General features: G+C 49.5%; 1 pseudogene; it reads left to right on the top strand.

The window, feature by feature from the left end:
- The first annotated feature begins 1850 nt into the window (after nt 1-1850).
- On the top strand, nt 1851-2705 carry LOC114213677 (protein SET pseudogene; annotated as a pseudogene).
- The last annotated feature ends 9048 nt before the right edge of the window (nt 2706-11753 follow it).

Genomic DNA, 11753 nt, shown 5'->3' on the forward strand with positions numbered 1-11753 from the left:
ATTAGTTTTTGATGTAGTGTTCCATGATTCATTGTTTGCATATAACACCCAGTGCTCCATGCAGTACGTGCCCTCCTTAATACCCATCACCAGGCCAACCCATCCCGCCACCCCCCTAGAACCCTCAGTTTGTTTCTCAGAGTCCATAGTCTCTCATGGTTCGTCTCCCCCACCAATTTCCTCCCCTTCATTTTTCCCTTCCTTCTCCTAATGTCCTCCATGGTATTCCTTATGTTCCACAAGTAAGTGAAACCGTATGATAATTGACTTTCTCTGCTTGACTTATTTCACTTCGTATCATCTCCTCCAGTCCCATCCCTGTTGATGTAAAAGTTGGGTATTCATCCTTTCTGATGGCTGATCCTATTGTATATATGGACCCCATCTTCTTTATCCATTCGTCTGTTGAAGGGCATCTCGGCTCCTTCCACAGTTTGGTTATTGCGGATATTACTGCTATGAACATTAGGGTGCATATGGCCCTTCTTTTCACTACATCTGTGTCTTTGGGGTAAATACCCAGGAGTGCAATTGCTGGGTCATAGGGTAGTTCTATTTTTGACTTTTTAAGGAATCTCCATACCGTTTCCAACTTGCATTCCCACTAACAGTGTAAGAAGGTTCCCCTTTCTCCACAACCTCTCCAACATTTGTTGTTTCTTGCCTTTCACTTTTTGCCATTCTCACTGGTGTAAGATGGTATCTCAGTGTGGTTTTGATTTGAATTTCCCTGATGGCTAATGATGATGAACATTTTTTCATGTGTCTGTTAGCCATTTGCATGACTTCTCTTATTCTTTACTTCAAAGGTACCATTTCTAAAGCTCACCACACGCCCCTTCTATTCCTGTTTCCTTTAAAAATCGGCACCTGCAGAGATGCATATTCATGACTGCCCGGAGGTGGAAACAACCAAGTGTCCATTGATGGGTGAATGAATAAACAGAATGTGGTCCATCCGCACAGTGGACTATCATCAGCCACGAAAAGGAAGGACACTCTGACACCTGCTCCAACGTGGATGGACCTGGAGGACATGAGGCTGAGCACAAAGAGCCACACACAGGAGACACACTGTAGGGTTCCACGTGCACGAGGTCCCCAGAGCGGTCAGATCCACAGAGGAGAGAGCAGAGTGGGGGGCGACGGGGGATGGGACGGGGAGCTGGTGTTTCCTGGGGACAGAGCTTCCATTTGGGGAGATGAGAACGTTCCGGACGTGGACCGTGGAGGCCACACAGCAATGTGAGCGTGCTTAATGCCATGGGATTAAGTGAATGTACAGTTAAACATGGTGAAGATGGAAAACTGTATTTTCCCACAGTTTAAAGAGAATAAAATTAAACAAAACATAAATCTGTACCTCCTCCTACTGTCCGAGAATCTCTCAGGTCAGGACCACGCGATCCCAGGTAAGGCTCTGTTCCCAGCTACCTGCGGTGGGCTCTCCTTCTGCAGTTGTATCCACTGAGCCTGAGCCTCCCGCCCTCCCTCCTGCTGTCCCCGCAACCAGGGCCACAGGCTGGGTCACAATGTGCGAGGTCACCCGGACCGGCCCCTCCCACCTCTCTTCAGAGATGAGGACCCTCATGCTCGGAGGAACACCCTAACCTTACATTTGCCTCGTCACATTTGTCTCTCAGTCAAGTGCTATCTGCCCCTTCCTGCTCATCAGGCTGTGTCCTGAAGATTCCATTCACGCAAGTATGTATTGCTCTACGCGTGTGGGTTCTCAGTGGGTTCAAAGGCTTTCTTTGCCTATATCCCTCCCTTGAGGATGGCAAACCAGAGATCCCATGAAACCTGATGCAAAATTGCAAGGAGAGTCCCTCCCCGCTTCCCCCCCTCCCCGGACCGCGGAGCAGCACCATGTCGGCGCCGGCGGCCAAAGTCAGTAAAAAGGACCTCAACTCCAACCACGACGGGGCCGACGAGACCTCAGAAAAAGAACAGCAAGAAGCAATTGAACGTATTGATGAAGTACAAAATGAAATAGACAGACTTAATGAACAAGCCAGTGAGGAGATTTTGAAAGTAGAACAGAAATATAACAAACTCCGCCAACCATTTTTTCAGAAGAGGTTGGAATTGATCGCCAAAATCCCCAATTTCTGGGTAACAACATTTGTCAACCATCCACAAGTGTCTGCACTGCTTGGGGAGGCGGATGAAGGGGCGCTGCATTATTTGACAAGAGTTGAAGTGACAGAATTTGAAGATATGAAATCAGGTTACAGAATAGATTTTTAATTTGATGTAAACCCTTACTTCGAAAATAAAGTTCTTTCCAAAGAATTTCATCTGAATGAGAGTGGTGATCCATCTTCAAAGTCCACCGAAATCTAATGGAAATCTGGAAAGGATTTGACGAAACGTTCCAGTCAAACACAGAATAAAGCCAGCAGGAAGAGACAGCATGAGGAACCAGAGAGCTTCTTCACCTGGTTTACTGACCATTCTGATGCAGGTGCGGATGAGTCAGGAGAGGTCATCAAAGATGATATTTGGCCAAATCCGTTACAGTACTACTTGGTTCCCGATATGGATGATGAAGAAGGGGAAGGAGAAGAAGACGATGATGATGATGAAGAAGAAGAAGGATTGGAAGACATCGATGAAGAAGGAGATGAGGATGAAGGTGAAGATGAAGACGATGATGAGGGGGAGGAACGAGAGGAGGGGGGGATGAAGGAGAAGATGACTGATGGAACACTGATGGATTCCAACCTTCCTTTTTTAATTTTCTTCAGTCCCTGGGAGCAAGTTGCCGTCTTTTTTTATTTTTTTTCTCCTCTTGGGCTCATTCGCCCTGTTTTTTGAAGTCTCTTTCCTCTCCCTTTATACCATGGTTCTCAACTTATTTTGGGGGGAAATACCTTGAGCAGAATACAGTGGGAAAAGAATCTCTACCCCTTTCTGTTCCAAATTCATTTTAATCCCTTCCTGTCTCAACAAAAACTTTATGGAATCAACACCACCGTGCTCTGCGGGAAAAAAGAAAAACCTTCTGCTCCCTTAGCTCTGCTGGAAGCTGGAGGGTGTGAGGCCCCTGTGTAGTAGTGCACAGAATTCTAGCTTTTTCCCTCCTTTCTCTGTATATTGGGCTCAGAGATTACACTGTGTCTCTATGTGAATATGGACAGTTAGCATTTACCAACATGTACCTGTCTACTTTCTCTTGTTTAAAAAAAGGAAAAAAAAAACTTAAAAAAATGGGGTTATAGAAGGACAGCAAAGGGTGGGCTTGAGATGTTTGGGTGGGTTAAGTGGGCATTTTGACAACATGGCTTCTCCTTTGGCGTGTTTAATTGTGATGTTTAACGGACATCCTTGCAGTTTAAGATGACGCTTTTAAAATAAAACTGTCTCCTAATGATGACTTGAGCCCTGCCACTCCATGGGAGAATCAGCAGAACCTGTAGGATCTTATTTGGAATTGACCTTCTCTATTGTAATTTTGTTCCTGTTTATTTTTAAATTTTCTTTTTGTTTCACTGGAAAGGAAAGATGATGCTCAGTTTTAAATGTTAGAAGTGTACAAGTTGCTTTGTTACAATAAAACTAAATGTGTACACACACACACACAAAATTGCAAGGAGAATAATGGGTGCGGGTCGTTCTTCTATGCAAGCTCTCGGGTGGATGCCCCTGAGAAAGACCCCACCGCACAGCCTGGCTGGGAAGGCACCCCAGAGGGGAGCGGTTATGTGCGCCCTGAGCCTGGAAGGCAGGTAGGAGATGTCTGCACGTGGCCGTGGCAGTGTGTGGAAGGTGAGCACAAGGATGTGGGCAGACGTGGGAGAGGATGGGGAAGGATCATACGGGCATCGCCAACAGAGTGGCTCCCGGTGAAGTGTGTGAGTTGGACCAGACGACTGAAGTTGGAAACGTACACCGGGTCCACTCCTGGGGGCATCTGAACCCATGCTCAAAAGCGGGGGCTCTGCTTAGCATTTTTCACCCTGTGGTTTTGGGGCACCACATCTGGCTCACTCGGGTACTCGTTGAGGTGAACATGCTCAGTCTCCAGTCCTGGGATTTTATGCAACAAAATCATTGTGCTTAGGTGACAGAAGTGACCATTTGTAACAAGCTCCAATGGAAACTCCGTGAAGAGAATATAATCGGAATACTGGGCAGGACTGGGGGTACTATTAAACAAAATCCCTCAGTCTTAGCAGAGAGCATGCGATGCCGTGGAGCCTCCCTGTTCCAAGGAAATACTGGCCTGCAGTTTGCAGTGGAAATTCTGGAGACTTGTCTTATCCATGACTTTTGCAAGAGTTTCCACATTTGCCATAGGAAACGTTTGCCAGAAGTGAAGCACATGAAGGATGCGCCCCTCTCCTCCCACATGAGGGTAAATCGTTAATGTGGAACCAGTGAGACACAGCTGCCTGCTCAGGTGCTCGGGGGGCGGGGGTCCTGCATACTCCGTGCCTTTTTCTTCCTTTGCTTTAATTAGTCACAGGGAATGCGAAGATGTTCCACTGGGTCTGAGCCCGTGCAAAATTTTAGTGAAAGAATCTTAAACGAGACTCTAACGTTCATTTTCCTTTGCCAGGAGGTAAAATTCTACTTTAAAAGAAAAACAGCCATTTGTTAATGTGCACAAATGCAGAACCAGAGTGGAGAGCAGCGGGGGGGACACAGAGTGCCACCCCTGCAGGATGGGGGCGGGCTCGGGCCCTGGTGTGGGGGCAGGGAGGAGAAGGTGCCATGCTTGCGACCAAATATCCGAGGGGGGTTTGGTCTTATGTAACCCAAGAGAGGCAAGCTGAGCTGTAAGGCCCACCCAGTGGTCTTTCTGCCCTTCTCGCCTCCCGGACAAGAGAGGTTACACCGGGGAGCCGACTTAAAGACAGTGTGGTGTCCAAGCCACAGGCTCCAGCACCAGGTCGGGATGAGCCCAGCATCTCCGGCACGGGTGCAGGGAGGGGGTGCTTTATCAACACCCGGGAATGAAATGCTAAAACAGCCCCTACCTTTTACCCTGGGGTTGCTTCAGCTCAGAACACCGGCTGCTCAGCATGCTCCTAAGACCCACCTTGACCACCAGTGATCCTCTAGGCATGCTTTGAGAGCTGGTGCTTAGCAATGTGGAGACAGATGGTGGTTTCCCCTGCCCGTACTGCCTTCGGCCCATCCTGTTACCAGTGATGCGTAGTCGTGCAACATTACTTGTACGATGATCTAATGAACCACGAACGTGTTGACTCCGCGTGGGATTCTGGTTTGAACAATCCGTCCTGTGAAAGGGCTACCCACTGTTAGACATGCCCAGGGATGAACCGTCCCATTCCAGACAGAAGCTCCGGCTTCAGGTCAGTGTGGTCCCCGAAGACAGAAATGTGGTCAGGACGAGAGTTTGGTGAGAAGAACCGCGGCACGGCCATTGTTCAAGAGGCACAGGAGTGTTCTTGGTTGTACAGGTGGGGGGCGGTGAAAATCCCACTACTCATTATCAAAAACATTTTTGAATATTTTTTCCAAGCAAAATGTCCATTGATCTGTCTTGGTAGAAACTGAATCGTTTAAAGCATGGGGGAAACGACCTTGCCAGTGTCCTCTATACAATCCCGTTTCTCTGGGGACACATTCGTAAACTGATATGGCAGAGGTAAGAGAAACAGGACACAGGTGGCAGATCTCCAGGGACTGGCTCCCAAGATTTGCTGCAGACCAGCTTGCTGATGCTGAGCGAGTAGACTTCCCCCAACGAGCCCCTGCACAAATTCCTCCCTCGGAAGCTGGTCCGTGTGCTCAGCATCACCGACAGAGGCCAGTGGAGGGATGGGTGTCCCAGGCGCCGTATTAAGCCTTGAGCATGTCTGTTCGTTTAGTCCTTCAGGAGCCTTGCACCGTTATTATCCCTCTCGCGCAGACCAGAAAATCCTCTCCCTCAGGCCACACGTGGCCGGTTGGTGCAGAGTTGCAGCGGGAATCCAGGTCGTTCTGTGAGTTACTGTGTCTCTCTGTCTCTCCTCCTATTCGTGCAAAAAGGAGAGGAACGCAAACCCAGAACATCCCTGGAGATGAGATGTGGGGATGGGACTTGGAATTTGTATAACTTTTTGCCAATTTCCCAGCCCCAAATCCCATCGGCATGAAGACTTCAAAGAATCCTCATGAACATCGATGTCATTGTGTTCATCACCGACAAGTGTTTCAACGTTTCTGGAATGCAGACTTTGCATTTTTGCTTGCTGAGGAACTCCACGACGGTGGTCACTAGAGTCCCCTGAACTCAGCTTCCTCGCCTATAAATTGGAAATAATTCCAAACCTGCCGGTTTGTACAGGGATCAGGTGAGGTGAGCAATGTTCAGGAATCAGCACTTGGTAGCTCCCCCATACACGTGATTTGGGGTTGTTAGTATGTCAGTGGATCAGGGAACACAGACTTCAAATGCCACCTTAGGGTGCTGGAAAAAGCAAATGAGGAGAATATGATGTTAAGTCACTGAGGCAAAGCCTGGCCTACCAACGTGGATGGACACAATGCCAACTTGTCTTAGAGACTCCACTTCTATTGGAAGAGAATGAAGGAGGGAGGGATGGGTTTTGTTCTGGGCTGAACTGTTGAATAGGAGCAGGCTTCCTAACCCTAGTGCCTCACCGGGAAATAGGGCTGGGGCGGGTGCATTCAGTTAAGATGAGCTTCTGCTGGAACAGGGTGGGCCCCTCAACAAAACTACCCATGTCCTTATAAAAAGAGGACATTTGGGGGCGCCTGGGTGGCTCAGTTGGTTAAGCATCTAACTGCGGCTCAGGTCATGATCCCGGAGTCCCGGGATGGAGTCCCGCATCGGGCTCCCTGCTCGGCGGGGAGTCTGCTTCCCCCTCTGACCCTCCCCCCTCTCATGTACTCTCTCTCTCTCTCATTCTCGCTCTCTCAAATAAATAAATAAAATCTTAAAAAAAGAGGACATTTGGACGTGGACACACACACACACACAGAGAATGCCTGGTGGACATGGAGGCAGACATGAGGGTGATGCATCTACCACCAAGGAGCACCAGCGATTACCAGAAACGGCCCCGAAGCTGGACCAGGCCTGGGCCAGGTCCCCTCACCTTCCTCCAGAGGGAATCAGCCAGCCCCGTGGCACCTTGATATCAGACTTGCAGCCTTCGGGGGAGGGAGAAGAAATACATTTCTTTTGGTTAAGGCAGGGATATTGTGTTATTTTGTTATGGCTGCCCGAGAAAATAACACAGTGTTTCAGTTCAGATTTGAAACTTGAAAAGGGTTTTGGTGAAAGAAAAATCGAGAGCAGTGCCAGTGGGGTTAAATGCCCAGAGGAGCAGAAGCACGGAACTGGAACCACGTGGGGACCGAGGGGCAGAGTGTCAGGAGACGCAGAGAGTGAGGAAGAAGATGAATGCCACCCAAGACTCAGGGTGCACGGCAGGGCTGGGGTAGCACCCGTGGGATGTTCTGGCGTGTCTTGGGCCACACAATCTGGCAAGGGTGCGAGGGCATATTAGTGTTTAAAGGACACAATGTTGGAGGAATCCCTGGGGGGATGTGCAGTCTGTCTCTAGGGGACACTGTGGCAGGTCACACAGTGAGTGTGGACCAGCGGGGTGCACATAGGGGCAGGAGCGGGGGACATGCAGTTCCAAATCCCAGGCACCCGTCCACTGAAGGAAGGTCTCCAGTAAAATGACACCGAGCTTGAGTGTGTGTGTGTGTGTGTGCACACATGCATGTGTGCGCACACGTGTGTGGCTGTGTTCTGTATGTGTGCATGTGCGTGTCTGCACATGCTGTGCGTGCATATGTGCATGTGTGTGCTTGTGTGTGCTGTGTGCATGCATGCATGCTGTGTATGTTCATGTGTGTTTGTGCTGTGTGCATGAGTGTGCGTGCACACGTGTGTGGCTATGTTCTGTATGTGTGCATGTGCATGTGTGCGCATGCTGTGCATGCATATGTGCATGTGTGTGCTTGTGTGTGCTTGTGTGTGTTGTGTGCACACATGCATGATGTGTACGTTCGTGTGTATTTGTGCTGTGTGCGTGTGCGTGTGTGTGTGCACACATGTGTTTTGAGGCATCCCCGAGGCAGGGAATCCAGTTGCGAATCTCAGGACAGCGAGCGAAAGCGAGTACAGAGCTGTGTACAGAGCAGATGTGCTGGAGGCATGCACTGCTGCTCAGAAGGACGAGCGACAACAAACGGAAATTGAGGTTATTCATTTAAAGTTACTTCAACAATACTGTTACTGAACACTGAAAATTACAGAGAGCACTTGTCTATTATATTAATTATTAATGAAAGAATGTGATGCAAACAAGAGCTCCTTGTGAAATTTCTGGGCTGTGCTTCCCTTGGAGAAGCACTGACCGTCCACATGTTTCCCAACAAGGTGTCTCCAGCCAGATGCAGATCCACCAAGAGCATTGCCCTGGGCCTCGTCCATCAGCAGGAAGCAGGTGAGCTCCGCACCACGCACCCAACTCGGACGGTGTCTGCTTTATGAGAGTTTGTCCACATAATCCAGAGGACTGAAGACAGGCCTCAGCCCCAAACTATGCGGTTGCCAGAGGTTTTTGACATGGATTTGGAGCATAACGAAGCAGATGTTGAAGACCAGATCTCTGGCGTCATGTTATTACTGGTAAATGCCGAGATGCCCGCATCACTGAAGAAGTGATGATTGGCACCCGAGCTCAGCTGGGATTCTACGGGAGAGTCTGAGCCAGGGGCAGGTGCGTGGTCTTGGATCACTAGGGCTCCTGGTCTCCTCTGGCCCCCACGCTCCCCACATATGGGCTGTGACATCTGCACACGAACGAGATGCTAGTGGACCAGAGAGTAAGAGCCCAGCCCAGGCACTGGGGTGTCTTTGCGTCAGGGGAACAAGAATGCCTGTTTCCCTTTTCCTGTGCATGGAGCCCCAGGACCACCACTGTAGAGACCCATGACCTCATTAGAAGCTGATCGGGACTGGAATCCCGAGGCTGTTCTTTCTCAGTCATTTGTGAGCTGAAATCCTTTAATCCAGAGAAACTCACCCCCCACCCGTCATGTGGTAACCGGAGCCCTAGATTGCACGCGGAAGGCAGTGATGCTTCTCCATCTTCTCCCTTATTTGCAGCCTCACACAAGATGTGTGGGTCCTTGCTCTCCTCCCAAGGGGACCTGGAGGTCTGACTGGTGTGTGTGCAACACCAGAGATGGAGACACAGTGAATCATTCAGAGACAGAGACGGAACACAGTGATCAATCAATCATGAGGTTTTGAACACAGTGATGCTCTTCCATCCACGATAGTCACGACCCTTGTGAGTGCTCCCTACGTCCCACCTTTGGACTGTGGAGGCCTCTTCCAGTTGTGGCTTCTGAGTCCTTATGACACGACCTGAGCTATTCCTAATGCTTGTGTGGCTGCTGGTGTGACGAGACTCCTCAGGCTCGTTCTCTAAGGTCTCCTGCCCAGACTCGGAGTCAGACTAGATTCGGGAATGGTGTTTCGAGTCTCTGATCTGGGCACGGAACACAACACTGTCTTTACATTCCAGGGGTTCGCTTGGTTTTAGGATTTAGATGGTGTAAGTAGAATGTAATGATTAGCAGACAGTTATTTCTTCTGCCAGTGACACACGTGTCCCCAAACTCTGGTGGCCGTGTGTGTGTAAAAGAGACATTTGAATATCGATGTCATTCCTTAATGCTAATTATTATAGTCTATTTGACGACTTTGCCAGCACATTTCTGAAATAATTTTTGGCTGTGTTCGTACTAATCTAATTTTTTTCTCTCTTTAGTGCTTTTTGTTCTTTCCCCATACACATCTGCTAATAATCACCACTGGGGATCTTTTATTCAACACACTACCCTGGTTTTTTTTAATTACAAATTGCCAAGAACAGTGAATTAAGAAATCTAAAGATTTTATTGTCACACAATATCCCACACTTAACCCCGTTTCAGGGTTTTGTCTCACAAGGCACTGATCAGGAGAATTTCCGATTTAATAGAATCTGGACATAGTTTCTATCTGGAAACTAAGCCAGGAAAACCTACTCTCACCATCTTTCCATGGGTGGCTGGTTAAGGGCTGGTGGGAACTGTCTTCCCTCAGGAGGTTTGGGCAGAGGGCAGCTCTTCAGCTTCTTTCGTGCATGCACTTCTCACTGAACCAAAGGCAGATTTCTAAGAGAATTGGTTGTATTTAAACCTTCCCTTTGCTATCCCTGCAAACAGTTCTATTTCCTTTCTGTGCATACATTTAAAGTTTACTTTCCAAGGGGAGAGGCGAGACCACACCTTTCAGGGTCTGCATTTTCTTGTCCTCTGGGTGTTTGTTCCAAACGAAGGGCAGGATTTCACAGCCCTCGGTGACATACCCCTGTCCAGTGGCTTTTATCACTGTCACATAATTTATCATTGAGCCATAAAATTGCACCATTCTACATTCTAGACTCTACAAATTTGGAAAGCCTTTCCCCCAAATTAGCCCAAATTCAGAATAATGGTTTTGGAAACTTAGCTGTATTTGGAGCAGTGTGAATTTTTAAGTATGCTGTAATAGCGGGTCAGCTGACGGGATGGCCTATTGGACGCCAGGATCTTGCTGCCTTTTGCTTTTATCAGCCGCATGCAGACTTTGGGGAACATGAGTATCACCTCAGCTGTGATGCTGGCAATGTGCTGGCCGGGCCCCAACGACCGTCCACACCTACATAGACCCGCTGTGTTCTCAGGGCCACTCTGAAGATACTTCTCGGGGCCACTCATCTCAGGATGAGTGCAGAGATTTTTCCCAAGGTTGAGAGTGGGATCCGAACCCAGACGACCGGGCTCCAGGAGTCCAGAGCCTTTGTCATCACACGACGTCGCGTCCCCTTCTCTGTCAAGTGGATCTTCAGGCGGATCCGAGACGGTGAAATCTCAGGGCTGGGCCAGCGCCCCATTTAATGTTTGACCTCTCTACGTGTCTGCTCCAAGTGGCAATCAGGCTACGAGTCATCACCGTAAATGATGGGGGCCCCCCTCTTTACTCTGTAAGATCGTGGATGTGAAGCTGCTTCACCTCTGAGACTCCCCCCGTTTGCAAAATGTCCACTGTGGCACCACCTTGAAGGCTTAGTTATTTATTTGTTTCTGTGTTTCTTAGTCTTTATTTTATCTTGTTTTTTCCCTCATGACAGGTGCATTCCTGAATCCCCAGCACCTGTTTCCCCCTCCCTCCCGAGGCCCCTCCCCTCTGGTGACCATCAGTGTGTTCTCTAGAGGTAAGAGTCTGTTTCTTGGTTTGTTTCTTCCCCGTAATGTTAGAAATGCTAGAAATAAAACATAAACTGTAAATGTGCTAAGGTAGGCACTTCCCTCACCGGCTACACAAAATGTACTTGGATTTATGAAAATCCGTACATTCGCTAGGTGCTCTAACAAGCACCTGCGCTGGGGACTCTGTGAGCGGTCCCCTCCCTGATCCACACCTCGCTCCGCCCCTTGCTGGCCTCTCCGCCTCCCCCACCCCATCTCTCCGCCCTGGCCCCCCTGCCCCGCCCCTCCCCCCTCCTGCCCCTGCCCTTTCCCCCTGCCCAGCCCAGACCCCCTTCCCCTTACAACTCCCACCCCCGAGCCCCTGCCCCGCCCTGCCCCTGCCCTCCCCTCCCCCTTCTCCTTCCCCCCATCCCGGCCCCCTTTCCCCTACACCCCGCCCCCCCGCCAGGCCCTTGCCCCTCCGTGCCCGGGCCTAGGACAGAGGACCCCCCTAAACGGTCTCTTCCTGCCCT

Source organism: Eumetopias jubatus, unplaced genomic scaffold (genome assembly GCF_037043125.1).
Source record: "Eumetopias jubatus isolate StellerSeaLion01/CBP00866 unplaced genomic scaffold, mEumJub1_p1.0 scaffold_14, whole genome shotgun sequence".
In the NCBI taxonomy this organism is placed as follows: domain Eukaryota; kingdom Metazoa; phylum Chordata; class Mammalia; order Carnivora; family Otariidae; genus Eumetopias; species Eumetopias jubatus.